The sequence below is a fragment of the Palaemon carinicauda genome, chromosome 28 (genome assembly GCF_036898095.1).
Source record: "Palaemon carinicauda isolate YSFRI2023 chromosome 28, ASM3689809v2, whole genome shotgun sequence".
Classification (NCBI taxonomy): domain Eukaryota; kingdom Metazoa; phylum Arthropoda; class Malacostraca; order Decapoda; family Palaemonidae; genus Palaemon; species Palaemon carinicauda.
In genome coordinates this window covers 26,866,794-26,888,448 of record NC_090752.1, presented here as the reverse complement: position 1 = coordinate 26,888,448, position 21,655 = coordinate 26,866,794, and positions in this window count along the sequence as shown.

Sequence of the window (21,655 nt, the reverse complement as noted above, 5' to 3'; positions counted from 1 at the left end):
GCTGCTGTTTTCATAACAATAAGCAGACAAAGAATTGAGTGGCTAGAAAAGTTGAAAGTCCTGTCCAAGGCGATTGGTCAACTTGATCAAGTCAAGGCAGAGAAGAGTTTGCTTAGCCAGAAAGGGGTCGATGAAAACTTATCCTTTGGAAAAGAAACTTTTAAGAAATATCCACACCAAGTAAGTTTATGGTAGGAAAGGAATGGCGTCTAGGCATACTGGGAATGTTGACGCTCTAAAGTTTAAAGGGACAGGTAGCGATTTGGTTCCGAGTGCTGTATTTTTTTTTCTTTTTTTTTTTGAATAAAAAAAATGGCATACTAACATCCTGATTTCGCAGATGTAGGTCTATACACTTCTTTCTAATAGCCTTGAATTTATATGAGGAATGATCGAATTGAAAAATTTGTAGGATATCTAGAGACTAAGAGGTATTTTTTTTATAGATTACCCATGGTGGTGTCACAGCGTAGGCTCCATGGCCATAGGCAGCCCACGAGAGAGATATAACATCGCAGGAAAACATGTGGTGCATGGACGGACAGATGGTAATGAGATGAGAAGTACGACATGTTTCACTTAAACCTGTCATTCTTTGGTCCTCCAAGAGTTAGTTGGTTACCAATTCTTTGCTCTTCTCCGAATGAGCTCCGGAGAAGTAGTTGAAATAAACGAAGTCGTTGCCACTCATAAATACATAACTGTCTAGTGATAGTGGCCAGTATATTCTTCATTGCATAATGTATAAAGTAAATTTTCGGCAGAAGTAAATTATGAGTTTCCTTATAACGATGATAATTCTCATAAGTATAATCTATGTTCTCAACTGCTTATTTAATTGTAGTGAATTATTAGATTGAAAAGAAACATATCCATATTTAGGTTGCATTTGGGAGGCTCCAAATCTACAGCTTAAAAAAAATGCAATAGAAGTATTTATTATTAAAAAGAATTGGATCAATAAAAACATTCAATAGAAAAACTTAAACTCCTTTTTGTTTTAGAATTTTCGAATTTTACCCATTATATGAAATTGCAATGAAGTAATTTCATTTAGAAGTTATCATTTAATCCGGAGTGACTTAGATGATACCATTTCTTGTTTGAAAACGTAACGATTATTTGTGTTTCTTTATGGAAATAGAGAAATGATTAGAATATAATTAAAATTGGGCTGCTTTATTCTTATACAAGTGGTACTAGATATAACAAATATCAATAGAAAAGATTATAAACGAATATAAGAAGTTATCTCACATTTGTATACTTTGACCTCAAATGGAACATTTCAGATAAGTATATTTTTCCATGAAGAACGACTATGAATCTAAAAATCTACAAACGGAAAAATGGATTATATTTTCACAAAATTTCTACAAACTTGAAAAAAAAGAGAATCAGGGACTAGAAAACACATGGATTATGAAACGTGATATCATGAAATCATGCCCCATTTTGATTTAATCATGGTCATATCCCAACCATGGTAAAAAAAAAAAAAAAAAAAAAATATATATAAACATTATAACCATTGTTCAACAGCCAATTATTACAGATGAATAATTCGTGCAGAACAAAAACAATAACTAGGTAAGATAAACGACGAGTAAAGGAAACGTTCTTGAACAATTAAACTATATAAGATAATGAAACTCTGTGACGATGATTTCAAGTGATCTTCTTAGCCCTTAATTTAAAAGTTAACGAATAAACAAAATAATTAATGTACGACGAAAATTATAAAATTTTGAATAATTTTGGATAATTTTTGATGATTTGTTAAGCGTTGCATACTGACAAGTGACAGCCTTGGGTAGATATACCGTCGTTGCTGTTGATTGAACAAGTAGTAAAAATACGAACGGAGTACTCATTCCCATGGAATCAAACAAACCTGAACCAGGTATACCTACTCCTCAATATTATATTAAATCTATGAACATATCGCTGCATCATATATGTGATTTCATACATTTAGCAACATCTTTATGAAATTTTACCGAATTGATGCTGACTGTTGGAAACATTCAGGTTTTTGGACACTTTACTTTATTTATTTCAGAACGAACTGGAACACGAAAAAACACCAGAAGTGACCAAAAAAAAGCGACAAATCTTGTTATTTGATTCCAAAGTTTGTTGTTTAAATCTTTATATATATATATATATATATATATATATATATATATATATATATATATATATATATATATATATATATATATATATATATATATATAGGAGCAATTTGATATTGAATTGAGAAATAGCAAAAACAGAACCACTTGTTCAGGACCTACAGGCTTCACTGTCACCGTACTGCACCGTGTAGGCATACTGTTGACAATTTGACATTGTCTGCTGTAATAGGTGATAATTCAATGACTTTCGAGAAAATAACAATTATTCTTAATTGTATCAGAAGACAAAACGAAGAAAAAAAAAGAATATTAATTTCAATTCCTACTTTTCATTGTCCATGAGGAATTGATGAAATGTCATTTTGGGGCATTTCTTATGACAATTCCAGCGATTTACTGTAGAACAAAATACATCACTTCTCTTCCCCGCCATTTTTACCAGATTTCACCACATTACCTTGGCAAGCGCTTGGTGGCGACACAATTGGAAAAATTACTCATTATTGAAGCTATCCAATTGTTGGTAAAGCTAGGTTGACACCACGTAGTGGAAACACCCCAAAATATGCCAATGTTGTGACGTAAGTACACGATGAGCATGACACAAGGATATGTTGCGATGTCTTGCACAGTGCCTTGATGTGGACATCGTATTACCTTGTGAGGTGTCATGGGATGAGGTGAGGTGTTTAAGCACGATTGCGACGTAATTACGCAGTGTTGTGGGGTACCTTATGCAGTGTTCTGAGGTACCTGAGAAATGTCGCAAAGTGTCACATAAAACAGTGTTGCAAGATACCTGCGAAGTGTCACAAAGTGTCACGAAATGTCACATAAAAAGTGGTCAAGCTACTAGGGGTATATACAGTGTTCGAAGCCTTGGGAAGTCACTACTTTACTGACCATCATAGAGGATGGATCAAGAGTACTACACAAGATGGAAGGCATATATCATGACAGCCAGTAATGTTTTGGTAACTGCTGCCTATATCATCAAGAAGTATTCATCAAGAAGACTTGAAGAATGACCAGATGAACCACCTGTGGCACCAAATGGTGCCAGGAATGGCTGACGAGGAGATTCATACATGGAGATTATGGCCAGCTGCTACAAGAACTACACTGAGAAGACCATAAGGGGTTCAGGAAATTAGTATAGATCGAACCATGATTGTTTGCAAAGATGGTTGACCGCATTCTTCCAATACTCACCAAGAAACCGACGAGAATGAGAGATCCTCTAACAGTGGGATTGACATTGGCTGTCACCCTCTACTTCCTAGCAAGTCTGCAATATAGTTTCTGATAAACCAAGGTTGCGATTTGCAGATTTGTGCCTAAAATGTGCAAAGCCAGAATCAACCTACAAATATGAAGTCCTGAAGTACCCAAACACTCCCGAGGAGTGGAAGACACTAGTCAAAGTATTTGCGACAAAGTGGAACTACCATAATTGTTGAGGGGTACTTGATGGAAAGCATATCCCTATATAGAAGCCCAGGAAAGGAGGATTACTAAACTATAACTACAACAAGTTCCTCATCATCATAATAATGATGGCCGTCACAGTTCCAAAGTACAAGCTCCTGTACGTTGACGTAGGTGCTAAAGGAGGTGCTGGTGATGGAGGAACCTGAATCAAGTGTAACCTTCATACTACCATACAGCGGAACCAAGTGGGATTTCCTGAGGACAGCCCTGCTACATGATAACACTCCAATCCCTGTCAACTTTATAGCTGATGATGACTTTGCCCTCAAATCAAGGAAAATAAAACCTAACTCCCACACACTCCAGGTTCACCATGAGAAGATCGACGGCTATAGGTTGTCTTGCGGTTTTTGTGTGGTGGAAAATGCATTCGGTGTCTGGAAAATGAGATTGCGATTCTTCGGCACTATCATATAACATGGAACCTAAAGTAGTGCATCTGCTTACCATGCATGTATGTGTCTTGCCCAATCTCATACTTGACCACTATTCCTTTGCTCCCACCGACTTCAGCTGCAAATATGCTCAGCACAAGTTGCTACCTGGAGATTGTTGGGAGGAGCGGAATTTCATGAAACAACTCATATGTCGAAAGGTATCAAACTATGCAAGACAATCAAAGGCTGTCCAAGATTAACTGGCTTATTACTACGCTACAGAAGCAAAGGCAGTTCTTTGATAAGGGAGACTTGTCTATCCCTGAGGATGATCAACACAGGTATAGATGCCACAAATATATATAAATTTAAAATATGCCTCACTACAAATCCTGTTCTTTTCATAAATAAAAATGTCTCAAGTCAAACTTTGAAAATAAATGTACATTTTCGGTTTTTGTTTTTCATATATTTCAATTTTCTCCTCTTCATTGACTTAGCAACATATGTTTTGTCAATGTTCATGTGTTTTCAAGTCTCTCATTTGTCATTCTAAACTAAAATTTCTTCTTATATGTTTTCTAAGATATCTATTAATTATTCATTATATAATTCAAGTTTTTACTTTTCATTGTCTATTTAAATCTACTGTTTTTCATTGTATTAACAAGATATGTTTTTTTTTTTTAATATAAAGTTTATGTGTTTTCAAGTCTTTCACGAGAATACCTCCAAACTTTGAGAATAATATGCAACTCCTGGACGTTAATATATAAAAACACTGAATATCAGAAGGTCTCTTTACTTTACCCTCAAAACAAAACTGAGTGAGTACTATACTTTTAACGAGAACTATTCTAAAATCAATCTCTTACTTCGGTTCTATGTCAAGGATATGAGCAAGACACTTGGTTAATTATGGGTGATTGAAATAATACACACCTTAAGAAATATATATATTCTATAAAAACATAATTCAAAAGTATTACCAAAATATAAATCACTCGAAATTTAAATTTTAACTAGACCTTAGAATTATAATAAAATGACACTTTAAAAACAATACACTCACTTTTTTTACTAGAATCTAATATATGAAATTATTTAATTTTAATAATTAATGAAAAGTGGCACTTCAACACTACAAAAAATAAACAATAATTACACCTTTAAATGTATGTAATTTTTACTCTTATGAACTTTGGGCTGACACAAGATTACAGAATGGTTAACCAAAAATAAATACACTTCACTTTTTAACCAAATCACACAGGGCCAGTCACAAAAACAAATTTTACAATATAATATGTACTTATATGAATACACTTCACTACTTTGAAATTATACCACTAAATATTACCAATGTTTTGAAGCCCTATATACATCAGAGGGAAAACACTATGGTTGGCTTAAGAGGTACAGGTGACAGGGTTGTCGGACGTAGGTTATTTCGGAATGTCAGACTGGATCTCTCTCTCCTATGCAATGGTAGGCTCTTATATGTTATCCTAAGGCACTCTGGAAACTTCCAGTTGGTTCTATCGATGTGTGTGCACAAGGTCTGGGTGGGCTCTCGCTGCATCAGTGCTGCCAACTTGGCAGTTAGAAGTATGGTTCTTTCATCCCCTGACAAGAGCAACACTCAGCTAACTCCGCCTACCTCCTCTCGTAACCCTAAGAAAAAAAGAATAAGTTTAGTCGATAATTTTCATGCCTCTTCCAACCACGTGGAAACTTGTTGCAATCCCTCGTATGTGTCATACAGCACACCTTTCAAAAACTTTACATAAGACTTCGTAACCAAACTAAGTGAAATTGAAATTTAATTCTTTAAAATAACGTAAATTTAACTAAATGAAGGATGAAAGGCTTATATGCTTTACATTAATACAATATGGTTGCAAATATAATGATCATCTGGCTAACATTTGATTATTATTCTCCATTTTATTAACAAAAGTTAAAGGATTGTGATCTGATTAAACCATAATCTCTTCATTCTGTTGTCTATTTACATAAACTTCAAACTTCCTTATCACTGTGATTAGCGCAAGCAGTTCCTTTTCAACTGTCGAGTAGGCCCGTTGATGCTGCTTCAGCTTCGATGACATAAAACAGACCGGATGAAGAATTCCTTCCCTGCCTTCTTTCAATAGGACAGCCCCAATCCCATTGCCTGCCGCATCCACTTTGATAAGGAACTTCTTGTTGAAATCCAGTACTTGCAGTATCAGTTTTGATGTTAATGCGGCCTTTATCTTGTCAAACGATTTCTTGCACTCGCTGGTCCATACAAACATTTTCTTGGGGCTAGTCAAATCTGTCAAGGGTGCAACTACCACAGAAAAATTCGGGCAAAACCGTCTGTAAAATCCTGCAATTCCTAAAAACCGTTGTAATTGCTTCATTGGTGGGGGGGTATATTTTTCCTTATCCTTTGACGTTAGCTGCTACCGGGGAGACTTGCCTTTCCAAATTCCCTCTTCTGCAGGTTAATCGTTAGATGTGTTCCTTGTAACTTTTGAAATACCTTTTCCAGGATTTGGAGATGCTCTTCACAGGGCGATGAATATATCACAATATCGTTGAGATATACACCTATTCCTTCAATCGATCCTAGAAGGTTATCCATCACTCATTGGAAGGTGGCGGATACATTCATTAGTCCAAATGGCATATATGTGTATTGATATAACCCAAACAAGGTTATAAAGGCTGATGATAATTTTGCATTTACGTCCAAAGGAATCTTATAATAGCCATTTAACAAGTCAATCTCAGAGATGAACCTCGCTTGTCTAATGTTGTCGAGAAATTGGTCTATGAGCAGCAATGGTTAATTGTCGGCCACACAGATTGAATTCAACTTTTGATAGTCCGTACACATTCTGAAAGAGCTATCTGGTTTTTTCACAAGCAATCATGGAGATCTGTAAGGGCTGTAGCTTTGTTTGACTAATACGTTTTGCAACAAATAGTCCACTTCTTTTCTCCTGACTTCTCGGTCACACGGCAACAGTCGATAGACGCATTGTTTGAATAGTCTTTTTGTGGTCTTAAGGTGTATCTCATGCCTTGTCAAGTTGGTTTGTTTTGGGACGTGTGAGACAATTTCAAGGAAATTTTTAATCAATTTGCTTAATTCCTCTTTCTACTCCATGTTCAAATGCGTGAATTTCTCTTCTAAGTTTTTAATTTTGGACGAATGATTCACTTTGCTTACAGCCCCTACCTCATATCCATCATCGTCTTCCGTGGATGGAATGGTTTGTGTCATACATACCTGTGAAGCTTCAGTCTCGTTTTTGCTTATGTAGTCGATCCTTTTCCTCAAGTTCTTGACATATTCTCCAGCCGTTGCCTCTGGATCTTTCCATTTTTCCACAAACATTTTGATCTGTGCTCTTACTTCTCGTCCAAACACCATTTTATTCGGGCTCTATCCTGTGATCTCTTGCTAAGCATTGTCTTTCCCTCAAATAACATCAAAGGTAGTCCGATGTCCCATTCACATCCTTTTTCGTTGCAGTACTTTGTTAACATACTCTTTAGGGTTCGATGAAATCTCTCTAATGTCTCACATCCAACAGTTTCATCATGTCCTGAAATAATTTTGACTTTAAATTTGTTCCTCGATCACTCTGAATGATTCGTGGAATGCCAGACTTGTAGAAAAGTCTAGTAACTTCTCGGTGATTACTTTGGCACTGATGTTCCTGACATAAATTTGTGGCCTTTCTTCTATCTCGGTGACGGTCCCACAATGTGGATCATCACCTTGCTGAAGGGTTCTCCTCGTGCTTCAATCGGGTATAAGGGAGCCTTCTTGATGTACTCATTAGGTTTTCCAGCCATCTGACAAACGTAACATGCATGGCAAAACTGGCTGATATTCTTATGCATGCCAGGCCAGAAAAAGTGTCTCATAAGATTCTCCATCGTCTTTATTATTCACATGTGTCCTGTCTCATGTATTACGGTAATCACCTGTCTTCTCAGTGGTGCAGGAATCGATATCTGATGGTATATGACCCATTCGGCATTCCCAGGGATATCTGCGGGTCTATGACTCCTCATAAGCAGTCCATCCTTGGGGTAATAACAGGTGGGAGACTGCAACACCTCCATCTCATCCATTACATGGTACAATAAATCTGTTATTGTCGCATCCTCCCATTGCAATCCTATCAACCTTTTCCGACTCATTTGTCATACTTCTAATGATGAGTTTTCTACTTCTTCCAAGTCAATTGTTTCCTTGTCTTCCTGTTCATTCGTCTATCGTTCTTTTTCTCTCGGGCTATCCTGGGAGCTCACCTCTTCCATACTATCATGGGAAACCTCTTCTTCCATAAATAAATCTTCCAAGTTCATTGTTCCTTAAGCTTCTCTGTCTTCTTCTGCAACCACTTTCTTCATTATACTCCTAGTCGTTGCACAATACAGGTATTCCTTCTCGAGTTTATTCGTAGGACTACACTTCAGTGATTTCTCTATTACAATGGGGCAAGGCACAAACGGCACTCCACCAATCACATATCCCAGTAGGACTTCTACTCCTTCGACAGGCAATTAAATTCTTTACCGCTAAATCAAAATGAACTGTCACTAACTCGTATGACATTTTCAAACGGCAAATAGGGGTAACTTTCTCACCTGCTATTCCCTTCAAAATGAAAGAATCTCCTGTGAGAGACTGTTTCACCACTGGATGTACGCCTCACGTCACTACACTGTGATTACATCCCGTGTTGCACAATATCTTGACTGGGATCTGCTCGCTCCCATCCAGAACGGCTAACATACCTTCAAGATTATACTGTTTGAAGGCATCGATGTGGTTTGGGGTTCCACTTTTCATCATGTAAACATTAACTAGGTTATTTTCCTCATCGACCTTTCCCATTTCATTTTTGTCTTCGTGTTCTGTGGAGTTGAATTACCTTCAACCACATGGGTGACTGCTTTTGGTTGATTTGACCAATAATCCTTACTGATATGGTCTTTTTTGGCACTCATAACAACACATGAAGGAGGACGATGCAACAACTATTGTTGTGGTACTATCACATTCTGCTTTGGAATAGTACCAGTAGAACTTCTGCTGTAACTATTGAACTTGTTCCCATAGTTATTACTGATCTAGTTTCAATGGTTCGACGAATTCTTGACGCTTGGTCAGAACGATGGTTGAAACTTCATACCGTAGAGGCATTTACGACTGATAATATTATGATCCTCACTCAGCAAAGCGGCTCTATCAAGTTTCTTCACCTCCCTCTCTCTCAAGTACGTTCGAATATGTTCAGGAATTCCTCGTAAATATTATTCCAACACTATCAGTTCTTGTAAATCAGCCATCTTCCTCACTTTTGCAGCCTCTATCCATCTCTTAAAACACTGTCGTACCTGATAAGTGTAATCTAGGAAAGTAATTTTCTTGTCCTTCCGCAAACTTTGGAAGCTTTCATTATAGTATTCAGGGGTTATCTGATATACTTTCAGCACGCTCATCTTAATTTCTCGATACTCCTTCCTCTGGTCCTGAAACAAGGCAAGATATGCACCGCATCCTTTTCCAATAAGGACACTGAAATAACACAGGCTATTTATCTTCTGGCCATTCTATTGTCGACACGACCATTTATAAAGGATCGAAGAACTCATTGGGAGCTTCTTCCGTGAATTTCGGATCAACCTCTGTGCTTTTGCCGCATCAAACACGGGATCCTGCATAACAGGGGTAACACGTGTCTGAGTTGACAATCTTGCACGAGCATTAAAATTCCTTTGCATATCCTCCAATTTCTCTTGTCTCTTCTCATTTTCTTTCTTCCAATTCCCTTGCATGTCTTCTAATTTCTCTTGCCTCTCCTTTTGCTCTTTTTTCTCGTCCTGCAATTTCTCTTGCCTCTCCTCTCTCTCTTTCTTCTCATTCCTCCCGTTCTGCCATCATCTTCAACTTAGTCAATTTCTCTTCTGCTGCAATTCGTCTAATCTCAGCCTCTACATTCATTTCCACTTTCTTTACAACTGTTTTTGGGTCATCTGATACTTGCTTCTCTACAAATTCAGCTTCAGGTTCTTCCAAAAGGCCATGAGCTGCTGTATTATCTTCTTCTGGCAATTTTCCAGAGGTTATCAATGCTTCTAAGGCTAGAAACTTGATTTGGGCTTTAATCATTCCACTAGTTGCATGGCCACCACGTGTCATTAAAATGGGGAGCCACTGAGCTATACAGTAGTTACATTAGCTCCCGACAATTCCTGAACATTTGAGGTTTTTCAAAAACTACTATATGTTCAATTGAGCCATCTTTTACTTTAACAAAAATTATATCCCGACAATACATGGAATCCTATCAACATTAAACTGGTCAAACCTTCAATCAAAACACGGCCCTGTTATTGCCAATATATAAAGAAGACTCGCTCGGTCCCAGGGTCTGGGCACCCAAAAAAATATATTACGACTAGCGAATTACGTGAACTCCGATGCTCCAGACTCACCTTCTTTATAATACATAAATCTGATACACATGCGAATACCTCCGAGCTTTGAGAATAATACGTAACTCCCAGACATTGATATATATGAACACTGAATATTGAAATGTCTCTTTACTTCACAATCAAAACCAAAATGGGTGAATACTTTACTTTTAACCGAAACAATTATTAAATCAACCTCTTACTTCGGCAGTAATCAGGGATACAAGCAAGTTAATTATTTATTGATGACTGAATCAATCCATTCTTTACAAAATATATATTCTATAAAAACATAGCAATTCAGAAGTAATACCAAAATATAAATCACCCGAAATTTGAATCTAAACTCGACCTTAGACATATAGAAAGATGACACTCCAAGAACAATACAATCACATGTTTCACTAGAAATTGATATATGAAAAAATTACATACTAACACTTTAGAAAATGAACTGTAATTACACCTTTACATATACATTATAGTTATGCTTACGACTTTTGGGCTCACACAAGGTTACAGAAAGGTTAAGAAAAAATAAATGCACTTCACTTTCAAACCAAATCATTCAGGGCCAATCACAAAAACAAATTTTACAATATAAAATGTACTTACATAAATATACTTTACTTCATTCAGTAAATCACAAAATATTACTAATATTTGAAAGCACTTTAAGCATTGGAGGGAATACACTATGAATGGCTAAAGAGGTGCTGGTGAGAGGATTGTCGGACGTTGGCTCTTTTAGAATGTCAGGCTGGATCTCTCTCTCCTATGCAATGTGCCGACCTAAGTCACTCTGGAAACTTCCAGTTGATTCTGTCGATGCGTGTGCACAAGGTCTGGGCGGCCTCTCGCTGCGTCAGTGTTGCCAGCTTGGTAGTTTTTTGTAAGGTTCTATTGTCGCGTGACAAGAGTAACACTCCGCCCACCTCATCTCGTAACATTAAAAAAAAAAGAATAAGTTTAGTCGAGAACCTTCATGCCTCTTCCAGCCACGTGGAAACATCATGCAATCCCTCATGTGTATCATACAGCATACATTTCAACAATATTACATAAGACTTCGTAACCAAACTACGTGAAATAAATATTCAATTCTTTTAAATAACGTAAATTAACAGATACGGAACTGGATGAAAATATAATTAAATGAATGATGAGTCTTATGAAATTTACATACATATATTTAATCTTATACAAGTGGGACCCGTCTTACAAGCGGGCTATACATCTCTTCAATACACAATTGAAATACATGAATAAAATAATCTATTTTCATATTAGACCAACTTTGTAAGTATATATATATATATATATATATATATATATATATATATATATATATATGTATGTATGTATGTATATATATATATATATATATATATATATATATATATATATATATATATATATATATATATATATATATATATATATTAGCTGTAGTCCACTAGGTCCTCTTACAGGTTCTTCTACGACAACGAAATCGTCAGCAGACTCCGCCTCCACCACCATTAGAGAAGGGGGCATCTCCGGTTCCTTGGGCTGGGGCTGGGGTTTCTGGGGCTCCTTAAACTTCTTGGTGGTCTGGCAAGGCATTGTAGAGTGTTATAGTAGTATTTCGACATGTGTAGAAAGATGAATGTTTGATATTGGCCATAACAATCCTTTATATGCCATCCACGCACCGGTATCAACCAATCAGCGCTCGGTATTCACCTCATCCCAGGCTCCAACCAATTAGAGTTCAGAACAAGACTCCTCTTGCATGAATTTACAAACAGCTCGCCAGACATTGTATGCTGTCCGCAAGAAGGGGTAAGTTGTGTGCAAGAAGGGGAACATTTTGGGGTAAGACCTCGCAAGAAGTCGCTTGCCGTCGTCCCTGGCGTGAGGTGGCATGAAATATCACAAACCTGTGCGACATCTTATTAGGTGATTGCACGTCATTACAACATTAATATTGCGAGGTGGCGCAAAGTAATCACCTCGCACTACGATGCAACAAAATTTAAAACTGTTTTAAAAGCCCGGCGACATTGTGCCATTTTACATGTTTCTTGGGAGGTCTTGCTACATCCTGGCTTGATGTGCGGTATGTTTTCTTGCTAGGTGGTGCATCCTGTACCAACCGTGTTTCACACAATTGTACATAATTCCTTTTGTATATATTATGCTTGTATCTCCGCTCCTCCCTCGCACTAAAACGAACATGAAAATTCCTGTCTGGTTTTTCCTCTGTGATATTGTCTGTCTTGTGAACTTGTCATGTCCTGTTGCCTTGAGGTTTTGTATATAAGGAGAGTGTTCCACAACAATATAACTCAGTCGTTTCCAATTTGCCTTTGATTTCACAACTCCTCTCTCGGCCCGTCACATTGGTGACCCCGGAAGTCGACTCGCTCCCACCGCCTTCCACCCCCACCCCCTCGCCCCTTCATCGTTGGTACTATGGCGGACTCTACGGCAGTTGGTGCTGCGGCCGCTCCATTCAAACTTTCATCGTTTACCAGCGGAGAGGCGTTTGCTTGGTTTCAGCGGCCAGAAGTCCAGTTTCGTATCAGGGGCCTGACTCGCTCAACCACCAAAGCGGATTATGTTCTCGCGGCGATACCCGAGGACACCTTCCCAGAAATATCCGACTGGCTTTGTGAACAAGGAGACACCCCAATAGCGTATGACGACCTCAAATCATACCTTCTGCAGCAGTACTCGCCGTCGCCAGCCGCCCGTATAGCAAAGCTTTTTCAGCTCTCGCAACAACCGTTGGGGGACCAAAGGGCTTCGCTTGCCCTCAGGGAAATGACCAGTATCGCTCGCCTTCAACCTGCCGCAGACGGCTCTCCTCGTGAGGTGAACCTACTCCGTGCCCTTTGGATACGCCGTTTACCTGAACCTGTGCGCGCTGCCATACCCGATGTCGATAGTTTACCCATAAAGGACTTGATGACCAAGGCCGACGCCCTTATGGACAGCCACTTCAAGACCTCCATCAACGCCTCCACCCCTGACGACGAGGATGCCTATTCAACGTCAACCGAAGCTGACATGAATGCCGTAGGACATACACGCCTACCCTGTGACGTGCCGAAGCGGCGACAAAGCCGCCCACCACCCACCAATCGCTCGCGCCCCAACGAACGACTTCTACAGCCACTTACTACCTCCCATCCACCGCAGTTTTGCTACTACCACTTCAGATTCGGGGCAACCGCGAAGAAATGTGCCAAAGATTGTCAGTGGCCAAAAAACGTGTAAGTAGGCCATCGCTTGTGGCGGTGGCCTCCCATGTTTCTAATCTTTTCTTTTTACAGGATGCAGGAACGGGCGTGCGATTTTTGGTAGACACGGGTGCTTGTCGTTCTCTTTTGCCAAGGAAACTCTTCAAGGCACAACGTAGTCTGTCTACATCTGCCGACGTCCGCTTGGTAGCTGCCAACGGATCTGCGATACCCACCTACGGTTACGAGAGCCTCACATTATCGTTCGGAAACGGTAAATTCAATTGGAAGTTTCTCGTTGCTGACGTCACAATGCCAATCCTCGGTGCGGATTTCCTCTCTCATTTCCACCTTCTGGTCGATGTCGCCCACCGACGATTGGTCAACGCAGACTCGTACTTGTCGACACCTCTTCAACCCGCCCCCTCTAACCTCGCTCTCCACATCAGTGCACCCACGGATGCCTACGCCCACCTCCTCACGTCGTACCCGGAAGTTTTCCGTCCAGAACTTCGCCAAACGCCCACGGTTCCTGGCAAGCACAGTATTTATCACCATATCAAGACGACGGGACCCCCAGTCTTCGCAAAATTCAGACGTCTGGCACTGGAACGATTGGCAGCCGCCAAACAGACGTTAGCCGAAATGGAGAAAATGGGCCTTTGCCAAAAGGCCTCCAGCCCCTGGTCGTCACCCTTACACATCGTTCTGAAGAAAGACGGCTCCCTCCGTCCGTGCGGGGATTACAGGCGCCTGAACATGCAAACAGAACCGGATCACTACCCCCTCCCAAACATTGCCGATGTAACCTCCTACCTGCACAAAGCAAAGGTTTTCTCTACGCTCGACCTCCTGAAGGGGTATTATCAGGTGCCTATGAACCCAGAAGACATCCCCAAGACAGCCATCACCACTCCATTTGGCACATACACCTTCAATTACTCCTGTTTTGGCCTTCGTAATGCTGGGGCAACGTTTCAACGTCTCATGGATGGCATCTTAGGGGACCTCCCTTTCTGTGTATGTTATGTGGACGACATACTTGTGTTCTCCTCCTCAAAAGAGGAACACCTCCGTCACCTGCGCATCGTGCTCGACCGCCTGCAACAAAACGGCCTTGTAGTCCGGTACGACAAGTGTACCTTTGGCGCCAACGAAGTGTCGTTCTTAGGGCACCGTATCACTCCTGAAGGAGTCCATCCCCTCCCTGAGAAGGTAGCAGCCGTTCAGAATTTCCCCACGCCCTCGACCGTCAAAGCTCTGCAGGAATTCTTGGGCATGATCAACTATTATCACCGCTTTCTGCCAGCCATTGCCGCCACTCTTGCTCCCCTCTACGCCTCCCTCAAGGGCAAGCCAAAGGACTTGAAGTGGGGTCCCCTTCAAGAAGCGGCCTTCTGCAATGAAAAGAAGGCCCTATCAACTGCTGCGGCTCTCACTTTTCCTATCCCACACGCCCCTCTCCTTCTCTCCACTGATGCCAGCGACGTCGCTATTGGTGCAGTACTCGAGCAGGTGGTCAAAGGCTCGCCCCGCCCATTGGCCTTCTTCAGCAGAAAACTGTCCAAGGCAGAATCGGGTTATTCTACCTTCGATCGAGAATTGCTGGCGGTGCACTTGGCTGTCCGTCACTTTCGCCATTTCTTGGAAGGTACGCCCTTCGTCATTCGCACAGACCACATGCCTCTGGTGCACGCCTTCACTCGACAGTCTGACGCCTGGTCCGCCCGTCAACGCCGACATCTCTCCGCCGTGGCTGAATATAATTGCACCCTCCAATACGTCCCTGGGAAAATGAATCCCGTTGCCGATGCCCTGTCAAGAAACACATTGGCTGCCGTTCAACTGGGATTGGATTACAACGCCCTGGCTGAAGCCCAACGACAGGATCCAGAGTATCAAGCTTGTAGGACATCCTGCACGTCCCTCCGTTGGGAGGATTTTCCCCTCGAAAACTCCAACACCACCCTCCTCTGTGACGTCAGTACTGGTAGACCGCGACCTTGGATTCCTGCTCCCATGCGCCGACGGGTGTTTGATTTCATCCACGGCCTTTCACATCCCTCGTGCCGTTCTACTGCACAGCTGCTGAAGGCAAAGTTCAATTGGCATGGCATTTCTAAGGATGCTAAGGATTGGGTCCGTGCCTGTACTTCTTGCCAAACTTCCAAAGTACATCGACACACGTATTCAGGAGTGGGCACCTTTCCTCAACCTCAGCGTCGTTTCGCACACATTCCCGTCGACGTTGTAGGCCCCCTACCCACATCACAAGGACATCGTTACCTGTTTACCGTCATCGACCGCTCCACTCGTTGGCCTGAAACCATTCCCATGGAAACTGCAACGTCCGCCTCATGTACATCTGCCTTACTCTCTGGATGGATTTCAAGATTCGGTATCCCTGAGCATATTACTTCCGACAGGGGAACCACTTTCACCTCTCAATTATGGACGTCATTAGCGAATCTCCTGGGCATCACCCTACATCAGACAACGGCCTACAACCCCGCTGCCAATGGAATGGTTGAACGTTTTCATCGCACCCTCAAAGCAGCTTTGATGTCCCGCTGCAAGGATTGCAACTGGTATACTCAGCTTCCCTGGGTCCTCCAGGGACTAAGGACCACTCCTAAAGACGCCCTCGACGTCTCGGCAGCCGAAATGGTGTATGACGACCCGTTGGTCGTCCCTGCCGAGTTTTTTCCTTCTACAACCTCCTCCGACGATCTCAAGCGCATACGTCACGTCGTGGGAAAATTTACTCCGTGCCGCCAGACTTACAAGCCCCCAGCGAAACATCACATACCAACGGACTTGCACTCTGCAACGCACGTCTTCCTGCGCAACGACACCAGCAAGCCACCGTTAACGCCCCCTTACACGGGACCTTTCCTTGTGATCTGACGCAGTCCGAAAGCATTCCTCCTAAACATTCGGGGCAAAGAAGACTGGGTCTCCATTGATCGTCTAAAACCTGCTTATCTTCTGCCAGATGACCCGCCTACAGTTCGCCTCTCTAGATCAGGGCGCCCTATTTAACATGTACAGTATGTCATTTTTAGGGGGGGAGCCATGTACCAACCGTGTTTCACACAATTGTACATAATTCCTTTTGTATATATTATGCTTGTATCTTCGCTCCTCCCTCGCACTAAAACGAACATGAAAATTCCTGTCTGGTTTTTCCTCTGTGATATTGTCTGTCTTGTGAACTTGTCATGTCCTGTTGCCTTGAGGTTTTGTATATAAGGAGAGTGTTCCACAACAATATAACTCAGTCGTTTCCAATCTGCCTTTGATTTCACAACTCCTCTCTTGGCCCGTCACAATCCCCACATCGCAACAAAAGAGTGTTTAACGACCGTAAGGGCAGCAAAAATTACTCTTAATCTTTCTTGATTTTCTAATGTAAAAGACAATTTCTTTATTAAAACATTTTGCATTATTTGTCTTCATCATTCGAATGATCTTAGAAAGATATTTTTTTTATTGGAGTTTATAACTAAATGAAGAAAATTATTCTTTCCTATTATGAAATATGTCCAGCATTCGACATAATCAGAGTTTTTATTAATAATATGTCATCGTCATCGTATCCATCGTTATCGCTGCTGGTGCCGTCATTGCCACAGTAGTCATCGTGGTCGTCATCGTCGGTGTTGTGTTCGCCGTCGTCGTCGTCGTCGTCGTCGTCGTCGTTGTGTCGTAAAACTACAAACTTGGAATAAAATTTTTCTTGCCACCATATAATCCTTTTTCCTTGAAGGGGGTGATTGCTAGGAGAGTTCAGTGTTTTATTTTCTTGTCAAGTTGTTAAGAGCTAGGTTGCTTACCCATCGCCCCTATATTGCCCCTACATATTTAGTGCCAATTGACAACTGTTATCATTCCAGAGAGTTTGTGATCAAACATGGTCCTTGAAATCCGCAGTACAGGACTTTTAAGTATAGCATATGGATCTACATATACTGTACTTATGCACAATGTTTTCCGTACTGAGAATCCTTCTCCTTTTGCTCCCTTTTTAATGACACATATTTTTATGAAATTTAGCTAGTCATTTATTATAATCCTGTACTAAACACTTGATCAAATAAATTTCACTCTGGAGTTGAGGATATTTTCTCGGTAACTATCAAACATTATCGCCCATGAAAATTGATCTTTTGTTAATTAAGTGCATATAGGACATATACAACACTAATCAAAATGAAATCTTACATTTAGAGTATGAACCATTAATCATCACTTGTAATTTAGAGCCGCCTGATAATTAGGATGTCACAATAACATATGCAGATAATGAACTCAGCAATTAGAGGCTTTTACATAATCTATCTTAAAAAAATGGAGTGACACTCATCATATTCATGATTAAGGGTAAATACTTATATTAATACCAAAACAGCTGGGAGATGGGAGATATTTTATTATGAGTAAATAGTAAAAGATTTTATGCCCTTTAATATAAATTTTCTCTTTACTATTAGCCTCGTGATTGATCATCAGTGAAACAATTGGGATTCAATTCAGTGACTGAATGGGTGACCGCGTTTGATGCTATAGCTGAGCGGCTAAGGGCCACTTTTCACCAGAATCGTTCAGTTTGTGAAGAAAGCATGAAACTTAATATGTGAACTTTATGGGACCTATGGTTCATAAAAAAAAAATAGACCCTAGAAAATAGTGTCCCCTGGTGGCCGCCATATTGAATTCCAATATGGCCGCCAAAATCTCCTATTTTTCTGAAACTTTTGTGTTATATCGGGTGATAGACCATAAAATCACTGTCTATCTTCATGTTTTCAATTTCAGAGGATCAGTCGATGTTATTAACTTTAAAAGTGACCTAATGGCAGCCATTTTGGATTTCAAGATGGCCGTCATATTATTTTTTTTTTTACTTTTAGATTTTATTTCATAGTGTTTGTATGGATGGATGGTGGCTGGTCCACAGCTCTCACAAATTGTAGCGGAATATGAACTTGAAATGGATCCAACAGATGCTGCAGACACTGGCAGCAAACATCATGATCAGAGCCACGCCACACAAAGAACTTTCTTGGAGGATGTGCAAGCTCTTGTTCACACAATGGAGGAACTTGGAAATCCTTTTCTTGATCAAAGCAAGAACTTGTCTACAATTGACACACAAGATATATTGTCCCAGTGTGTAGTTGACAGTATTAAAAAAATTGAAATACTTGGGACAGAACAATTCATAACCTTCATTGAGGAGCGATTAGTGAAAAATGAGACAGCAATAAGTGCACCAATTTCGAGAAATTCATTCCTGCTTTTTAAAAGTAAATAAAAATCTGGTGTGTCTAAGGACAAACAAAAAGTTCTAGAACTTAAGAATGACTGTAGTCTCTTCTCCAGACTCTATATAGCTAGCCAGATGAGGGAAAGTAACCTCGATGATTTTTTCAAACATGAGAACCAGCTATATTCGCCATCAATATCTTCAGGAGGGAAATTGAGGAAAGGGAAAAAGTCTGATCTTGTAGACTGTCTTCAATCTCAAAACAAGGATTTGCACTCAAGTCATCCTATTGTTGATGTTCGAGTCTTTGACGAAGCAGCTGTTGTACACTTTCTGCCAATTGGAGAAGCTAAGACATTTTGGGAGTATGCTAAGGTGTTCCTACCATATGTGATGTCTGAGTTACATAAATCTTTTCAAATTGACATAGTTTGTGATGTTTACTTGAAGGACAGCTTAAAAGTCTCTACAATAGAGAGCAGAGGAACTGGTGCTCGCCGACGAGTGTCACAAAATGTCAAGCTTCCAGGAAATTGGAAAAATTTCCTATGTAATGATAACAACAAATATGAACTTTTTCAGTTCCTAGCTAACGAGTGTGTTTCAAATGACACTGGGAACAGAGTGATTGTATCCACCTTCGATGAGTCTGTTGTTAGCTCAAGTCTAGATCTGCAAACGGATCGACTTCAGCCATGCACACAAGAGGAAGCAGATTCAAGGATCCTGCTGCATGTCCAGGATGCAGTTTTGTCTGGCTTCAAAACAGTGATGATCAAAACAGTGGACACTGATGTTGTTGTCCTGGCAGTTGCTAGTTTCAATGACATTTCTAACCTTCAGGAGCTATGGATTGCCTTTGGAACTGGCAAAGACTTTCGGTACATCCCATTCATGAGATAGTATCTTCAATTGGTCCTCAGAAGGCAAAATGACTGCCATTCTTTCACGCTTTCACGGGATGCGACACAACAGCATATTTTGCAAATTATGGAAAGACAACAGCTTGGAACACTTGGATTGCATTACCAGAAATAACAGAGATTTTCATCTTGCTATCGTCTCCATGCATACCTTCAGAAGAGGTCATTGGCAAACTGGAGCGGTTCGTAGTTTTGATGTACTGTCGTACTAGTGATGATATCCATATGAATGCAGCACGTATGAACTTGTTCACGAAATGTTCAAGAAACATTGACAATATTCCTCCGACCAGGGCAGCACTCGAGGAGCATAGCAAGAGATCAGTTTGCCAGGCAGGATACATTTGGGGCCAGTGCCTCCAATCTCAACCGCATCTCCCTTGCACAAATGACTGGGGCTGGAGAAAATCTGAGGATGGATGTTACAAACCTATGTGGACATCTTTACCAGTAGCTGAAAAAGCCTGTCTTGAACTGATTGCTTGTGGTTGCACTAAATCTTGCTCAGGAAACTGCAAATGCTTTAAGACATTCAAGACTAAAAAGGCTTGCACCCAGCTTTGCAAATGTGATGGTAATTGCTATGAGGTTTAACTGACAAACTTTTGACATTTTGACTTTGATAATCATGAGGAATGCAACCTTGACCTGCTTAAAATGTATCTTTACTTTAATTTTTTGATTGGTTGTATTATAACCAAATGTGACCCTGATATTGATATATGCTTTTACCAGGAGATACTGTATTGAACGTTCAGCTGAAAATGCATTTTTACCTAAATAAACAGCATAAATTAAGAACGTTTGGTCCATAAAATTTGTTAAGGCAGCTATTTTGGAATCAAATATGGCAGACATAAGGGGATAAGATTTCAAGAAATATCCAAATTTACCACCCACCTTTGAAACACTTGGAAAACCTGGAAATTTTACATTTCGCATCATTGACCATGGAACACTTTAACCCTATATTGTCAGCAGGAGCCATCTTGAAATCCAATATGGCTAACACAAAATGAAATTTTAAATATGCTAATTGAAAATTCTCAACCCTGAAAACATTGGGGGGACATCTAGAAATTGTTCAATCAATCAGAAAAAAAGATATTCTATGAGATATAATATAATCTGAATTTTGGTGTCGGCCATCTTGGAATCCAGTATGGCCGACATTTGGTAAAATTGGCAATGGGTCCATTGGATTCCTTGACCCTCAAAACATGGGTGAAGGTGCAGGAATTAACATTCTACCTCCCTTAGTTATGGAGTTATAGACTAAAATAAGTAAAAAATTGCGGCCATTTTGAAATTCAATATGGCTGCCACCACGGGATCGATACTTTTGGGGTCTATTTTTTTTCATGATCCTTAGGTCCTAAAATACCACTGTGGAAAGTTTCATGCTTTCTTCACATACTGAACGATTTTTCCCTTAGCCGCTCCACTACTAGGTGTTGAGATCTTAAGGTTCTATATAAGGTATAATATATATATATATATATATATATATATATATATATATATATATATAGATATATATATATATATATATATATATATATATATATATATATATATATATATATATATATACATACATATATATGTATATATATATATGTTTATATATACATATATATATATATATATATATATATATATATATATATATATATATATATATATATATATATATATATATTTATGTATATATATATATATATATATATATATA